Raw genomic sequence first — 18,067 nt, 5'->3', positions numbered from 1 at the left:
CAAAAATTGGTTACATGAGCTAGGAAAAGTGAGTAGTAGATACATTAGATTACACGATCGGGATCGGAAAGTTCTTAACAACTAAAAAATGGGCAGAATCTGACAATATATAATTTGGTTGGAATAATTGTGAGATCCTGCCTTGGGACAAAGCATCAACTGCCTAAATTCAATTTGAGGGATATGAGATTTACTAACAATATTAAGAGGGAAAAAAGAAGAGCTTTACTTGGCAGTGAATCAATGGTATAATATGGTTACAGAAGAAGTACAAGGAGGAGAACCTAGAGGAAGAGGAGGAGGAGAGAAAGAAAAAGAAGATGAAGAAGAAATAATTTAGACTGCATTAATAAATTTAGGGCGTGCATAGAATAATGGAGGATATAATCTGACTGTATTTCAAGCTCTTCAGATTACCAAGATCAGATCTGTGAGCAACATTTTATGGAAGATACAAATGGAAAAGTTACAAAACTTTCAGTATTTAGCAGCTTGCCTGGTAAGGGGACTTAAAACCATCTCACCTGAGGAAAGGTTAAAGGAATTGAGGAACTTTTAGCCTGAAAAGCTATTACATTTGATAGCTTTATTAGAAGAGTATGAACATAATCATTTTAATCATTATTCAGCATTTACTATTTGTTAGATACTGTGCTAAACATTTTATGTTAATTAATGCTAGCCACAACCTCAAGAAGGAGGTTCTAGTTATGGATTAGAACATTGAGACTGAGATGGGGCACCTGGGTGGCTCAGTCAGTCAGGTGTCTGCCTTCAGCTCAGATGATCTCAGGGTCCTGGGATTGAGCCCCATGTCATTGGCCTCCCTCTCTCCCTCTGCCTCTCTGCCCTGCTTATACATGCACTCTGCCTCTCAAATAAATAAATACAATTCTTAAAAAAAAAAAAAAAAAGTTGAGACAGATTAAGTAACATGTCCGAGGTAATAAAAGCTAGCAAGATAATGCTTGACCTTGAACCCAGGTCTGTCTTTCTCCAGTGCCTACCCATTTATCCTCTATGGCAGATTTCCCCCACTAGATGGAAACTCCATTATGTATTTTGCGTGTGTGTGTGTTTACATATGTGATGATAAAATTATGTAAAATGAAAGAGAATCAAAACTATTTATAGTAAAAAGCCTGGAAATAGAACATCAAATATTTTAAATGTGGGTGTTTGGGTACTGGAAATATGGCTAGTTCCTCTGTTATCCACTTCTTTTAATTTCCAATTTTCTTTACTAAGCTTATCCTAATTTCATAAAAGTCTCACCTATATTTTTTGAATTAAAGACATTATTATGTAGAGTGGGATTATTCTGAATGTTCCAAAATGCTAAATTAAGATGCTGCAAGGTATAATGAGGCATAATTCAGTTTAAAAACAGAACCACTTGTAGTCAGACTTTTTCAAAGATGCAGTATCTTGGTTGAACAAATAGTGATCTTTCTGTTTCTGGAGAGGCTAACTCAAGTCTAGAAACACTACAATTTTATTGTTCGGTGTGGTTAAGATTATAATCTGAAGAATCAACCATGTTAGTTAGAAATATGAGCCAGGAAAACATAAGTCAAGGATTAGGTAGTGGTTAATATGTTACTTCATACTGAGGCCTTTCAGTCTGCTTAAGAAGACCTACTTTATAGGCACTTGTAATAAAATATTTGTGTAATGAATACATGAATGTATACATTTAGAACAGGAAAAGTAGACCATGGGTAATATTTAGTTTTGGTACCAGCCATTTTACAAAGTGTGCACAGATAGCAAAGACTGTACTGAAAGAGGGCATGTTCATTTGTTGACTCAAGTTCTAAAGTACTCCTGGCTATTGACATCTGAGTACAGAATAAGTGGTTCCTCCAGGAAGTGTCATTTGGGCATGACCTCTACTCAGACACTCTCCCTCTCTGCTTCCATTCCAGGCTCTTGTAAGCATACCTTTTTTAAAACGAAAAAAAACAGGACTTCTATTAACTAAACTGCAAGTTCCACAAAATCAGGAATCAGGATCTGTTTTGACATTTTATATTATATAATGCTTGATATCATAGGCACAATTATTGAATTAATAGTTTGGCAGGTATATTCAGGAAGGGTTTTTTTTTTCTTCTGTTATCTAAATATGGTTGGAAAAAGTGCTTTTGATTTCAAGTGTAGGCTACTGCAGAGTTTACTTCTAAATATTGCCATTTTTTAAAAAGATTTATTTATTTATTTATTCATGAGAGACAGAGACAGAGAGAGAGAGAAGCAGAAACACAGGCAGAGGGAGAAGCAGTCTCCATGCAGGGAACCTGACATGGGACTCGATCCCGGGACTCTAGGATCACGCCCTGGGTGGAAGGCAGGTGCTAAACCGCTGAGCCACCCAGGGATCCCTAAGTATTGCCATTTTTAATTATCTTTCTTTTTAAAGTTATGTTTCCTGTTATGGGTAGAAACAAAGACCCCACTGATTCAGCCTTAAAACTGTTTTGTTTTTTTTTTAATATTTAAATTAAGGTAAGAAAAGCACTATAATTTTTCTTTTCTTTTTTTTAAATTTTTTAAAATTTTTTCTTTTCAGGGTAAAAAGTTGTCAATTTTTGCCAAATGATAACTGCATAAATCAAGTTTAAAATATGGAGGGCAGAACTAGAGTTTGAGATCCTACTTTCTTTTCGAAGGTAAACTCTAAACCCACATTCACTTGTGGTCCTACCACACAATTTGTATTACTATGAATAGGGCCAGGCCACAGAAGAACTACAAGTGAAGTAAATGTTTCTGGCAGTTCTTTCATGTAGTTGGAGGCAGTAGTGAAGGGAAATTCCTAGTGCTGAAACCTACTTCTCAGTTTTATAGTGAACAAACTAGATAGGCTCATTTATTTTTACTATTCTGCATATGAAAGTATCTTTATGACTTTTTTGGTAGCTTCTCAGGAGACAGACATATTGTAACCTATAATGGATATTTATCTTTAACAAGGAAATTTCTGAAATTGCACTGTTAATGTAAAAGAATCACCAGTTTACTTCAAAAAGGTGTAATTAGATTTATTACTCAAGAAACATTGTGATCATAGAAGGCATAATAAGATATATTTTCAAAAGGCTGAGGTCAGAAGTTTTGGGGAAGCTGTCATACAATCATTAATAAAAAGATGGGGAAATAAATGTAACAGATTATATTATTCATAAAATCAACTTAGGAACATATTAAAAGTTACTATTTCCTAGCCCACATGCCCATAGACTCTGAATCAGTAGAAATTGTCTGGGGCCTGAAAATCTATAATTAAAAGAACGCCACCCAAAATTCTGATGCACAGCCAGGTTCAGGAACCATGGGCTTTATACTAGGGATAAGACGAGACAACAGAGCAGAGCTTGTTCTCAATAAGTGGGTTTGCTAGCATGACTATGAATGTTTAAATTAGAATGATGAGAAGCTGATGGCTGCTGGAATATTTTAAGTAAGAAAAACAAAGCCTAAACTAAGGTAATAACAGTGGGAACAGAGAGTAGAGCAGGCATTTTTGCAACACATTTTATGAGTAATTGGACAGACAGGGTCATTTCTTCTGAGAACTCTCTTCCTGGCTCGTAGATGGTGGTCTTCTCCCTGGGTCTTCACACGGTCTTCCTCTGTGTCTGTATCCTAATCTCTTCTTAGAAAGACACCATCATATTGGATTAGAGCTCACCCATATAACCTCTTTAAAGGTTCTATCTGCAAATATAGCTATATTCTGAGGTTCTGGAATTTTGAAAAAATTTTAAAGTAATCTCTATTCCCAACATGGAGTTTGAACTCATGACCCCAAGATCAAGAGTCTCATGCTCCACTGACTAAGTGAGGCAGACATCTCTGGAGTTTGGAATTTTAATACATGAATTTGGGCTGGGGGGCGGGGCACAATTCAGCCCATACACCTAATTAGGAAAGGAATTAAAATGGACCAACCAGGTTCTTAACAAAAGCATCAAATGCTTAATAAATGTTACCTTCTTCCCTTAAATTTCAGTCCCTTTCTCTTGAGGCCATGTAAAATCCAAAATAGAAAACTGGAAAATAATACACCCGAGAAGGGCTTCATGATGGAATCCTTCTAGATATCAGAAGTTTTAATTATCAAAATAACAGGGATCCTAAAGGAATAATCTTAGGTAATCCTTCTAACTTTGACCTGCCTCGAGAATAAATCAGAGGGAAGAAGTACATTCTAGTTAATGCAGGGCTTCAAAAGAACTCACCCAGGACTCTTCCCAATTCTCTTACCTTGTGGTAGAAAAGGTATTAAAAGTATTATTCATCTATTGCCTTCTATGACTATCAGCATGCAGTGAAACCATCTCAGAATTTAATTTTCTTTATATAAGTGTAGTTATCAGGATCGTTTTGGTTGCAAGTTACAGAAATAACTCAAATAAGCTTTAGCAAAGCAATTTACTGGTTCATGGATCCCTAGAAAGTTTAGTAACAGGAATTAAGGCTCAAAATCAGCCTTCCTTGGGATCCATAAACCCATTTATTCTCCCTTTGCCTACAAATCGGCTCCATAATTCCAGTTTAAAAAATTACAAGGACAGATTATGATTGGCTCAGCTTTGGCCACGTGGGCACCATATGACCAATCAGGAGTCCAAGGCCAAGTGATAATACAATTCCTTTCTAGAAATTTTCAAACCACAAATATAAAAATATTTGAGTCCTTGAGAGTTTGAGTAAAAATAACATTCTACACATATAAAGGGTATTCTAAGAACTTAAAATATACTTATCATTTTGAGTATTTAGCTATGTCCACAAAAAAAGTTTAAAAAACAGAGTTTTTAAAATAGCTGTCAGTATGTTTTGGTATTTTTAGTCCAATACAGTATTTACCATCTTACCGGTTTGTTTAGGCTGAACAGAAAAATACTTATTCTTATTTCTACTCTTTTTTTGTTTCCCAAAGTTCTTATAGCTTGATAAATAAATGTGGTCAAATTCAATTTCAGTATAACCAGGTTTAGTTTGCAAGTTGAACTTGAGTATATTATTAATTTATAACATTATAGAAAGGAAAGTTTTGTGTTATTCAGGAGGAAATTAAATGCTAAAAAAAATATTTACTTTTTTAGGGATCCCTGGGTGGCGCAGCGGTTTGGTGCCTGCCTTTGGCCCAGGGCGCGATCCTGGAGACCCAGGATCGAATCCCACATCGGGCTCCCGGTACATGGAGCCTGCTTCTCCCTCTGCCTATGTCTCTGCCTCTCTCTCTCTCTCTGTGACTATCATAATATATATATATATATATATATATATATATATATATATATATATTTTTTTTTTTTAAAGATTGTTTTTATTTATTTGAGAGAATGAATTAGAGAGAGCACACAAGCCGAGGGAAGGGCAAAGGGAGAAGGGAAGGGAGGAGCAGACTCCCCACTGAACAGACAGCCTGATGTTGGCATAATCCCAGGACCCTGGGATCCTTGACCTGAACTGAAGGAAGATGCTTAACTGACTGAGGTGCCCCCAAAAACTTATTTTTGAATTTAGTTTTATGGGCAACAATGAGTGAGAATAAAAAGACAGAAAAGAATGAAAATGGTAATTCCAATATTTGAAGCGTTTGTGGGTCTGATTTTGCTTTTCATCCTTTTTCACTTGATTCTTGATCATTTATTTGCTCCCCACCCCACTTTTTTTTAATAGTGTGCCTGTGATTTCTGACTGTGGGCTTATACTAATATCTGTTAAAATTCTTGGAATGATGGAATAAGGATGGGCTCTCTAGAGTGGATTTTCTTTTGATTTAACTGAGCCCAGAAGGCACAACTAGGGACCAGTTTAAATTCTTATCTTGGAATCTTTAGACCACTGAGATTATGTGAATTTTTGCTAGAAAAAAAGTAAAGCTAGTTTATGACTGTGAATTTCAGAGATTTTTTTTTCTCTTTAGTTATACATTTAAGACTTACAAATATTTCTTGCAGTCCTCTGTGGGATGGATTTATTTGTAGACCAGGTTAATGATGAGGATATATCCACTTTGGATTCTAGCACTAAGCTTTGGGCTTTGTCACTTTTTTAGTACCAGCAAGAATATGAAAATAAATTTCTTACTCACTCCATTCAGTAATGTCCTTAAGGTAAGTGATACTTCAGTGTTCAACAACCATTTGTGAGAAAAATCATTTGTCCTCTACATTAATGTAGAAAAACATGATAAAATTTCATATCCATCAAAGATGAAAAAAATCCAAAAAGAAAAAAAATTTAAAAAGGAAAATTTCTTAACTTGATAGAGGGTATCTACAAAACCCCTACAACCTAATGGTGAATTTTCATAGCATTTTCTTTTTCTTCTTTTTTTTTTAAAGATTTATTTATTTATTCATGGGAGACACAGAGGGAGAGAGAGAGGCAGAGCCACAGGCAGTGGGAGAAGCAGGCTCCTAACAGCGAACCCGAAGTGGGACTTGATCCTGGATCCTGGGATCACGCCCTGAGCCGAAGGCAGATGCTCAACCGCTGAGCCACCCAGGGGTCCCTCATTTTCTTTTGAGAGTCAGGAAAAAACAAAGTTGTCTACTATCACCATTTCTGTACAATACTGGACTAGAAGTCTATTTGGTGGAATACACAAAAATGAAATGGTGTAAGAACTGGAATAAATAAAACTGAAATTACTCACAGAAGAAGTCATTGTTTTCATAGGAAATATAAGAGAAAATACAGATAAATTATGAAAATTAATAAGAGAGTTCAGAAAGTTTGCTGGATAAAATAAAAATACAAAAATTACTTTTGTTTCCATGTGCCAGAAACAAACATTAGAAATCTCACTTTAAAAATGAAATCATTAAAAAAAAATGAAATCATTAAAAATAAATAATTAAAAATATTTTATAAAATAGCATTTAGAGATCTATCAAACATGGTAGAAATAAAATCTTTTTTTTAGAGATAAAATCTTTTTGAAAAATATATAAAATATTAGATATATATATATAAATTACATAAAATCTAAGACTTCTATAGAAGAGAAAAGGGCCTTAGAAACCAAGATAACTCTTGAGGAAGAACAAATAGAGATTTTTAAGTTAGCAGTGTAATATTAGTAAGGATAGACAAATTGGAAGAATAAAACAGAGCTAAAAATGGGATCATAAAATATACAGAAACTTGATTCATGAAAAGATTAGCTTTGAAGGTCATGTGGGAAAGTATGAACTATTCAGTACACAATGTACTTTCTATTTTTAAAAAATTGTTTCTACCTCACACCATACACAAAAATTTCAAATGGATTAAAAGCTTAAATATAAAAAGCAAAATGTTAAAATACTTGAAGATCAAGGGAAAAATTTCTTATATAAGAAATATTAAGATTAGGCAAAAAAGGTAACTTTGTTAAGTTTAACTGCATTAAGATTCAGAGATCTGTTTATAAAAGGGCACATTAATGAAGTGAAAAGATGGGGAGCGTCCAACCACTTCTGGCTTGATGCCGCTCTGTTTGAATCAATATTTAGTCAAATACACTCTAAAATAGAGGAAAATGCAGTCCATAAACTAGAAAAAGATATTTATTAAATAAAAAATAATGGATTAGTAAAGAAACTGCCTATAATTCAATTAAAAAAATTTTTTTTAAGATTTTATTTTTAAGTAATCTCTACACCCAAGGTGGGGCCTAAGATCAGGAGTCACATGTGCTACTGATGGAGCCAGCCAGGCATCCCTATGATTCAATTTTTAAAAGTTGGTAAGGAGAATCAGTACTTCATAGAACAGGAAACCGTAATTGTTGTTTGTTTTTTGTTTTTTATATTTAAAGGCTTTATTTATTTATTTATTTATTTATTTATTTATTTATTTATTTATTTATTTATGAGAAAGAGACAGCACAGCCAGGGGAAGGGGGCAAGTAGGGGCAGAGGGAGAGGGAGAAGCAGGCCCTCCGCTGAGCAAGGAGTCCAATGCAGGGCTCGATCCCAGGACCCTGAGATCATGACCTGAGCCAAAGGCAGATGCTTAACCGACAGAGCCACCCAGGTGCCCCAAAAACCCTGATTGTTAATAGAATGAGAAAAGATACACAATCTCATTAGTACTCAAAATTTGAAAATTGAAACTGAGGAATTTAGTCCAGATAATTCTTTGTTGTTGGACCATTTTGTGTCTTGTAGAGTGTTCAGAACATCCCTGGCCCTCATCTATAAGAAACCAGTAGAATCCCCCAAGTTATAATAACCAAAAATTGCGAGATATTGCCTGGGGACAAAATCACTCTAGGTTAAGAACAACTTGCCCTAGAGAAATTTTTTTTTATTTTATTTGTTTATTCATAAGAGTCACACAGAGAGGCAGAGAGAAAGAGGCAGAGACAGGAGAAGCAGGCTCCATGCAAAGAGCCTGATGTGGGACTCAATCCTGGCGCTCCGGGATCACATCCTGAGCTGCAGGCAGACACTTCAACCACTGAGCCACCCAGGCATCCCGCCCTAGAGAAATTTTTGTACGGATCCATTTATACATGCTCAAGAATGTTCATAGCAGCACCATATAAAGAGTAAAAAACAAAAGCAAAAAACTAGAAGCAACCCAAATACCCATCAGTGTTAAAGACAAATTACATCATACAATGGAATACCATATAACAGTGTAAACTAATGAACTGTAGTTTCGTGCTGCAAATCTTTGAAACTGAAGAACTTAAAGTTGAGTGGAAAAGATAAATACATATATTTTCATTTACATATCATTGCAAAACATGTCAACCAAACAGTAACAATATGTTTGGGGGTCCAAATACATGAAATAAAATTACAAGGAAAATAATAAAAGTTAGGGAGAATTTAGGATAATGTTTAGCTCTGGTTGAAGGAGAAGATAAAAGAATTGTAGAAGGGCACAAAGAGAACTTGCTTGAAAAGTCGCAAGGGACACAGGTATTCATGATATATTTCTTATATAGGTACTGGAAATTTTATTTTTTAGTCACTAAATATTTAAAATTTTTAAAAGGAAGCAAGTATTTTCATCTTATAAACTGTGAAAAGCAATGCAATAATACATCAGAAATGTCTATTTATTTAATAATTTTGATTTGTATGTTTGAACTGTCATGGTAATCATTTCTTAAGCCAATTTATGATATTGCTTAGGAAAGTTCTGAGTTTAAAACAAAATGGATTAACCACCCATCAAGAAAGACATCCTGTCTTTAAAGACAATGGCTATTAACAGATAGCATATTTAACTAACTCCTCTAAAAGCAGAGCTTTATTATTACTGTTATTTCGAAACAGAATAATCTAGTGGCAGTAATCAATGCATAGAGTGAACTCCCTTTTATAAAAAGCCCATCAACTGTTTTTTGCTAATTAAGATGAATATTATTCCTGTGAAATGAACCAAAAAGTTATATGAAACCGGAAATCCCAAAAGAGATCTATAATCTGCAATAATAATTGCATGCAATTTTAATTGAAGGAAAAGGAGAGAACTGTTTTTAATCTTTGCTTTTTTCAGTAACTTAAAACTAATCAACCTGTTGGCCAATTAACAATTCTTTACTATTACTACATCTGACCTAAAAATTGACATTTGATATATTGGAAATTGTTGTGGAATTTTAAAAGATAAATGGCAAAGTAACTATTGGCTATAGTTAACTCTAATATGGAATTTTTGTCATTAATGAAATAAAGTAAATTTTTATTAATGTTCTCAGAAAGAAAATATATTTTATTATTCATTGAAGACTAGATGCTGTGACTATTCACAGAAATATGCATTCAATCTTTGTTCATTAAGTCAGAATTGGGAATGAGAGGAAAGATCTATTTTGTTGAAGTACAGATTAATTACACTGAGAAATTTGCTTTATTTAAATAGTTGGCATTTATCTCTAATCTACTAGAAAAACTTATAATGTTGAAGATTCATTCTAGTTTAAAGTTAGTTTGATTAGATACATGTCAAACAAAATATGTACTTACACTTCAGTTCATGTAATAATTCAGAAAATTAGTGGCTTAAGTTTGCACAGTTTAAACTCAGAAAGAAACAATTGGAAAGAGCAGATGTTTTAGTTATCCAATCATTTCTTACATTAACCGGATTTAGGTTATGGATGGAAAGTTTTGTTTTTTTCTAAAATGTCATATGGTATGTCAGTTGTACTAATGATAGAGTAGATGCAAAAAAGAGAATATGAATTAAAAATTTTGATTTCCCAATATATCAGATTAGCATCTTGGCAGAAATAAACCTATGCAAAATATACATTTCCATATACAGATAGGTATGAATTTGGCTTCCCATTCTCTAGAAAAGACTGATGCTAGATTTTTCCCTCACATTATTTACAGTGCTATTTAAAGCTAAGTGAGAAATTCCAGGTTAAGTTTTTAGGCACATTTAAAATATATGCAAAGAATATCATCAAAATACACAATATAGAATCTCTCATTTACACAATATAATTTGGATGAGACTCAATATAAGTGAATTTTGCAAATGAGTGAAAGTTACCCTTTTAATCATTAAAACCTTTTTCATTCTAATCACTCCAAATCTCACAATATTATGCTTTGTATAGTAAGTTTAAGGATACATCATTGTGTTATAAAACTGTAGGGCTAGAAAGGAATTCAGGTTTTATATATAAAAAAAAAATCTACCGGTATAACTCTCTGATTTAAGAGATCAGGAATTTGAAACCCAAAGTTTATTATATATCTTCTCAAAATCAAACAGCTAGTTTTTGGTCTCTCAGCTCTTACAGCTGGTAAGTAGGTGCCAAGAGACTCTAACTTTTCAACTCATTTCTCTTGCCCCTGGAAGTTTTTATAGTATCGTTTCTAGCTTGTGAGCTAGACAATGAGAACAAATTGTTTTAATTTTACGTAAACTCAGAGCACGTGGGATGGAAGTGAGAATTTGGGAAGCATTAACATGAACAGGATTAAGATACCTGCTAGAGCACTTTTTTTCTTTCCTAAATTTCTTCTTTCCTAAATTTGTCATAAGACAAATTGGCTTATGTCCAGATAAAGTTGCTGGATATTTGACATATAATTGCAATTTATATTTTTATGCTAAGTTTTCACCCTATAATAAATCACTCTTGAGAAGAAATTTTTAATCTCAAAATATCCCATTTGTTCTGCTATTATGTTTACTATTAATACATGATTTATTAACTTTATTTAGGTTAAAAAAACTCTTGTGCTAACATATCCTTATAATTGCCTAGTTGTTTATTTTGCTTTCTTTTAATCTTGGACCTTAAAATAATTCTGCACATTAAACATGCAGAGATGACTATTAGTTGTAGATGAGTAAAGTACACAGATTTTAGATCAAGTTTTTTGTTATTATTGAGTAGTTTGTGATTTACTGATTTAAAGTGTGAGTTATTGTAAAAAGTTTAGCTTTATGTTTTAGCCTTTTCCTAGCTAGACCTTCTCTCTTTTCAAAAAAAATTCTGTTTATTTATCTATAAAAAATTTTATTTCTAAGTAATCTCTACACCTGATGTGGGGCTCACATATACAACCGTGAAATCCAGAGTCACATGCTCTACCAACTGAGCCAGCCAGGTGCCCCTAGACTTCTTCTGAAAAAGTTCATAAAATATCAAATTCTTATATACTGAACACCAATGTGAATCTGCAGATTTTAAAATTTCAGTTTTAAAATGTTTATTTTTTCACACACATATGCCTGAATTCTAGGAGTACTTTTTTATTGGAGTAAAATTAAAGTGACAGCTCTACCCTCATTTAAAATCCTTCCTTGTCTTTTTTTAAATACAATTAATCTTCAATTTATATTTTTGGTACCTTCTGAGATTAGATGGAAGGGTTTTTTTGCTTTTGTTTTTGCTTTTTAAAAATTGTATGAGATCATTTTGATTCTGCAATTGGCACAAGAGGTATTTCCTCTGTTAAATATATATACATATTTCATTAATAATAAATACATTGTTTTGCGTAGCCTTTTCAAATAATGCTTTCATTCTGATTATAAAAATAATACACATCTATTATAGGAAATTCAGGAAATGAAAATGGAGTGAAGACTATTAAACCACCCACATTCCCACTGTTTTGTGCACCTTTTGTGAGACTTTTCCCGAGCCTACAGTATGCTCTCAATTCCCTCCTGGATACACACGCATATGTATACACAACATTTAATGTACGTATTCTGTGCCCTGCTTTTTCACTTAATAGAACTTTTTGATGTTTGGTTTATCTCAAAGAGATTTTTTTTTTTTTTTTTACAGTGAGAAATTCCTTCTTTTTATAGCAAATACCCAAGACCACTGGAGGAAAAAAAAAAAAACATAGGAGATAGTAATAACTTGCTGGGAAATATCATTTTATGTTGACCTTTCCCATTCAATAAAATTAATTTTTATTGTTATTTGAATTGTAAAGAGGTTTTGATTAAGATTAAAACTAAATATTACCTTTTTGCATCATAAAAACAAAGGCAAGAAAACTATGTGTTTAAACAAAATCATATAGTAGCTAGCTTGCCTAGAAGTTATGATATATGCTCTTAAAAAACAAACATTTTTAAATTCACAGATGCTGCAAAGCCCTGGTCAAACATAAATTACAATCAGTTTTTATGTAACAGTAAAAATTCCAAAGGACTCTGACTCACCCACTCTCAATATGTATCACAGATACGCTTTTTCTTTATGCTCATAGAATATAAACCACATTTATTTCTATATCTGTGTATATTTTAAACTAAATTACCCCAGAAAACAAAATATTGACTACACTGTGTTCAAATGAAATACAACAAAGAAAACAGAAACTTTATATTCCCTCCGAAGAGCCTATAGCATATATGGTCAGAATTTTGGAATGCTTATAGAATTTGAATGCAGCATCCATTTATTTCAAAAGTATAAGCCACCTTATAATTATTAAATCATTCAATATATTTAGCAAATGCCACTCTGCTTTTATTATAACAATTCACTTTTTCTTGTTTGTGTTGAATACTATCATATATAGAAAAAGCTCTTTACTTACCATTCTGGGAAAGATGAAATTTATCATTATGCCATAAATACCCTGGAAAGCAAAGAAAATATTATTATTTATTATACCTCCATCCACAGGGGTTCTAACTGCCAAATGTAATGCATCAGCAGCAAAACAAAAATGAAGTAAATCTACTGCAGAAAACACAAATCAGTGTTCTAAGAATTATTGAACATGTATTACATGCCTTTGGATAGAGCTACTTTAAGATTAAGCAATTGTGATAAGTAGTTTCAAAGTCAGAAATAAAACGTTTTATTTTCCCCATATAAATATTTTAGGATTAAGAGAATATTTTCAATGAACGGTTTTTTCTTCTACCCTTTCACTCCGTGGAATCTTTCATTGATACACATGGAATAGCTACCTAAACTCTTTAAGGGAAAACTGAAGGTCATTCTACTTTCTTGAAGTCACATTAATGACCATTTGAAAAAAAATGTGAGTTAGTTTCCTGTTTGGAATCTTGAACCGGAAATCTGATGTAGGAACTGAGAACCAAAATCAGGAGTCCAAGCTCCTACTTTTTCACACTAAATAAATGATAATAAAGCATTATTTATATTCTTATTTTTTTGTTGATTAAAAACAAGGTTCTAATTGCATCACATAAGAAATAAAACAAAATTATATATTAAAAAGCCATTTGCTCCTGAATTTATTGTGCTTTTTAAAAATTTTCAATACTTTCACATTTAATAATTAGTACAAAATAAACTTTCTAATGTCAATAGTTCTAATATAAAGAAACATGTCAGGATGTAAGAAAATCTGCTTTTCTCATATCCTGATAATATTATTACATATTGGCCATTTTCTATTCCTATATTTATTTATATTTTTAATTTCATAAACTTAATTTGGAGAAAAACATAAGGAGTTCATCTCCCTCAACCCCTCTACCAAAACTAGATGATAGCTAAGGAAATTTAAGTAGATAATATACTCAGAAAAGAGTTTTTATTTGAATTTTAGGATTCAGGATTATTTTTGAATGAAGTAATTTTGAATAAAAATTATCATGTGTCAATGTAATCTAATCATTATTTCTGAAAAAGCTAATGTTTCTATAAATGAGAACTAGCTAAAATTTCAAATGACAAATATATATTTTTAAGTAAGCTCTATACCCACCATGGGGCTTGAACTCATGACCCCAATATCAGGAGTTGCATGCTCTACCAACTGAGCCAGCCAGGTGCCCCTCAAAGGACAAATATTGATGTTCACAGAATTTACTGACTTTTTTCTGGAGAGTAAAATGAAGATTTGAACTGTGTCCTACTTAGATTTTGACATCAAAGATAACATATTTTTTAGACATTTTTATTCTCAGAGAAACATTTGGGTAGAAAATATGGAAAAAATTATGTGGTGATCCACGAATTCTGCCTATGAGTGTAGTTTCTTATAAGAACACTGTTTTCCTACTTAATTAGAAGTATTAATAATTTATTTTGAGATTTGTATTTATTGATTTTTAATGAAATATTTTAATGTAAAGAATTCTTTAACTTAGAAATACTTTACTGTATGTGGTGCTTATTCCCAAAGAATTATTGATAAAATTTTTGATATTATAATTCATATTTATAATTTCCAAACTGCTACAAAAAAAAAAAAAAGCAAAGTATTTTTAAGCACCAGTTCCTGAAGAGGGCAGCACGTTCTAGATATTATTGAATTCTAAGCTCAAATATGACAGCTTTGGCTTTAGTACACTTTTTTTAAGAACTTGAGGGGAAAAAAATGGATATTTTTTTATAGATGTCTGCTCCCATGATACAATAAACTAGCAGAAATTCTAGGCAGCTGTAGACCAAGGTCAAAACTGTATTTGATTATTAAAAAAGAGAACATTCAAATTAGACACCTAAAGCAATGTATTTAGAAAGGGAACAACAAAATACTAGTAAGGAGACTTTCCATGAGGAATGTGTTTTATCTTAATACTGTAGATAACTTTTCCTATTGGCAGCGCATTGACTGTCAAAACTACTAAAGGGGTTAGATTTAATTATCTCACTTCTTGCACATTTCATCTCAATTGCTATGGCAACATTCAGTTGCCTCAGCAGCAATGCACACTTTAATCAGATATTTCCTCCTTATTTCTCTATGAGCCAAAACTGTATAGTCAAATTTACAACCAAGTCCTGATGAATCTGATAACACTTCCTACAATTTAATGGGCAACTTGCCTCCACCCACACATATAAATATTTTCAGAGAGGCTTGTAACTATTGAACAAGTATAAGACTTGATAAGAATATACATTTGGACTTCCCTATTTCACTGATTTTTTTCTCTCTTTCTCCCACTATTCCTATATTAGAAGTTTTGGACCAATTTGAAAATCACTCCAGCGAGTCACTACCATGGGCCATCTAACCTCAATAGGAGAGCCAATGAGTAAGGGAAACAACCTCTCTCATTCAAATGCCAACCCTCCTCAAGAAGCCTATTGGATTATTTGCATTTTGTCTGAATATACTTGGAATTGGCACATCAAAGAGCCTCTTTCTATTTCTTGAAAGCAGGTAAGAGAAGGAAGAAAAATAACTGAAGACAAAGCAAAACCTGATGATATAGGAGGAAAATGGTAAAGTATCAGACTTAAACAGAGGGCTAAGCATGAAGAAAATTTAGTCAAGCTTCAGGAATAGTAATTTTAATGAGAAGAAAAAGGATGATGCATTAAATTGTTGATGTCACGGGTGAATATTAACCATCTGCATTGTTGGACAGGTCATCATTTTGGATTTTGCAAAAGACTAGAGAAACTGTTGTGGGCATACAAGGAATACTCAAACTGTCTTCAAGTCTGATTTAAAGGATTAGCCTATTATATTTTCATAAATGCTTGGAATTTTTCAAATAATAGCTATATCTTAATTTGATATTATATAATAAATTTTTTAGAAACTGTAATTAAAAAGCAAAGTGATCTAAGGTCTTCCTAACAATTTTAGTGGCTGCTAAAATTTGTATTTAGATAGCAAACATTTTATCCTGAAGTTGTGATAGTTCTCTGGTGAGAAATTTAATACCAGTAGCTAACAGTAATATTTCAGCATGACTTTTCAATCACCACTTAGTAATGTATAGTAAAATTTTCATTAATGAAAGCAACCAGAAAGATGCTTTCTGTAGCTGGGTCTACCAGTCTGATATTTTAATAGCAATTTCTAGATTGTATCTTACGTGTTATAGACCTCTAAATATGGCATTCAGTCAATACTGAACCAAACATAAAAAAAAAAAGATTACTTAAGGTACAGGTTGTACATATTTTTAACTTTAATTGAGCTGATTATTAACAGACTACTGTTCAAAATGTGGTTATTGAAAATATAGCTGTTCATTAATGATGAAGTTTGGATGCCATATAACCTTAAGAGTAGCTGAAGGAATAGTAGTTTTTGTTTTTTGTTTTTTGCTTTTGTTTTAAAGATTTTATTTATTCATCCATGAGAGACACAGAGAGGGGGGGGTGGGGAGAGGCAGAGACACAGGCAGAGGGAGAAGCAGGCTCCATGCAGGGAGCCCGATGCAGGGCTCCATCCCAGGACCCCAAGATCATGCCCCGAGCCAAAGGCAGACTCTCAACCACTGAGCCACCCAGGCGCCCCAGGAACAGTAGTTTAATTAAAAAGAGAAACCTGCAGAGGAAGAGAAGCATGGAACCTATCTTCAAATATTTGAAGGGCTTCTTATAAAAGAGGCAGTATCTTAAAAAAGCAAGACAAATGGTAGAAATTTTAGAGAAGTGGATTCTAGCTCTATATAAAGAAAATTTTAAAACAATTAAAATTTCTCAAATCATGGCTCAAGCTACGAAGCAGTCAGTTCCTTGTCTAGACATATTTCATAAACTGCATACGGACTCTTTATTTCCTGTTGCTTGAATTCTGGGACAATATTGTAGAAAATGTGGTAGAACCACTCCACAGATTTAGGTGTGGGGGTTCAGAGGCGTCACTTCTTAATGAATTTTTCAAGTATCAGTGCTTCATGTCAGGATGGAAAGCTAGCAATGATCTGCAAAGAGCATAGTCAGCAGCAAGTTTGCAAATCCTACTCTGGAGAAATGGTCTAAATGAGAAAAACAAACAGTTCTTAGTGAAGAGTTATCTAAAACCTCCAAAGAGACATGTAAATCGGTCCTAATTGGCACTCTTTCAAGAACCTCAATAGATGCCAGGGAGTGACTAGGGGTGAAGAATGAGTTTCCTTTTCAGTCTTGACTTGGCTCTTCTACCTCGAGCTGGGGTGCTGCCAGACAATGTGTATGCCGCTGACTACGTTAGACTGGTTCTCTAGATGAAAGGATTATTTTGGCACTATCCTCAAACTCTATATTCACTTAAGAAATAATAATTGCTCAATTAAGGGTCCAGAGCTTTTTTTCCTGCACCTAGAGAAATTAAAACTTGAGAAAATTGCACACGATATGAGAATGTTCATCTTCACCACGATTGCTGAATAAGATAAGGGAAAGTTGTAACTAATTTGAAGATGATAAATACATGGAAATTGCTGTTTCTTGAATCAAAGCAATGGGCACGCTTTGTGATCAGATCCTATAAAGTTCTAGTTTATGTTAATTGGAAATAAACTCTTTTTACTTGGTTGGATTTTTGAGACTTCCTGGTGTGATCCTGCTCTCAAATCATATTGAGGGGAACAAGAGGCTCACAAAAGGTCTTGCATTCTATCTAACCCGAACGTACTCTAGCGCTGTTGCTTGGAACATGAGATCTTTTGAGGAATGACGGTCTACCAGAAGCATCTGTTTCTATCCAAAGAGCTGGTGGCTAGTTTTGCAACTGTAAGGAAAGCTAACTTTAATTCTTACGCTCAAAGAATATGGGATGTTACATACTCTCTCCTGCTCCTCCGGGCTTCTTCAAATCAAGCCTTTATATTAACTTATGTTGTTTAAAATTCTATCTGGTGAGGTTTTGCTGGCAAATGGTCTTGAAGCTTGTTTCCTAACTGCTCA

General features: G+C 33.3%; 1 protein-coding gene across 31 annotated transcripts in view; it reads right to left on the bottom strand.

The window, feature by feature from the left end:
• The window catches only part of ADGRL2 (adhesion G protein-coupled receptor L2), a 619,232-nt gene that overhangs the window by 211,377 nt on the left and 389,788 nt on the right, over nucleotides 1–18,067 (bottom strand). For all 31 annotated transcript variants that reach the window (XM_077905190.1, XM_077905191.1, XM_077905195.1 and 28 more), the window contains exon 5: nucleotides 13,050–13,091. The gene's annotated coding sequence lies outside the window, so the exon portion shown is untranslated. The remainder of the gene's footprint in view (nucleotides 1–13,049; nucleotides 13,092–18,067) is intronic.

This window comes from Canis aureus, chromosome 8 (genome assembly GCF_053574225.1).
Source record: "Canis aureus isolate CA01 chromosome 8, VMU_Caureus_v.1.0, whole genome shotgun sequence".
Taxonomy (NCBI): Eukaryota; Metazoa; Chordata; class Mammalia; order Carnivora; family Canidae; genus Canis; species Canis aureus.
The sequence above is the reverse complement of the archived record's forward strand: the minus strand, read 5'-3'. Positions and strand labels throughout refer to the sequence as shown.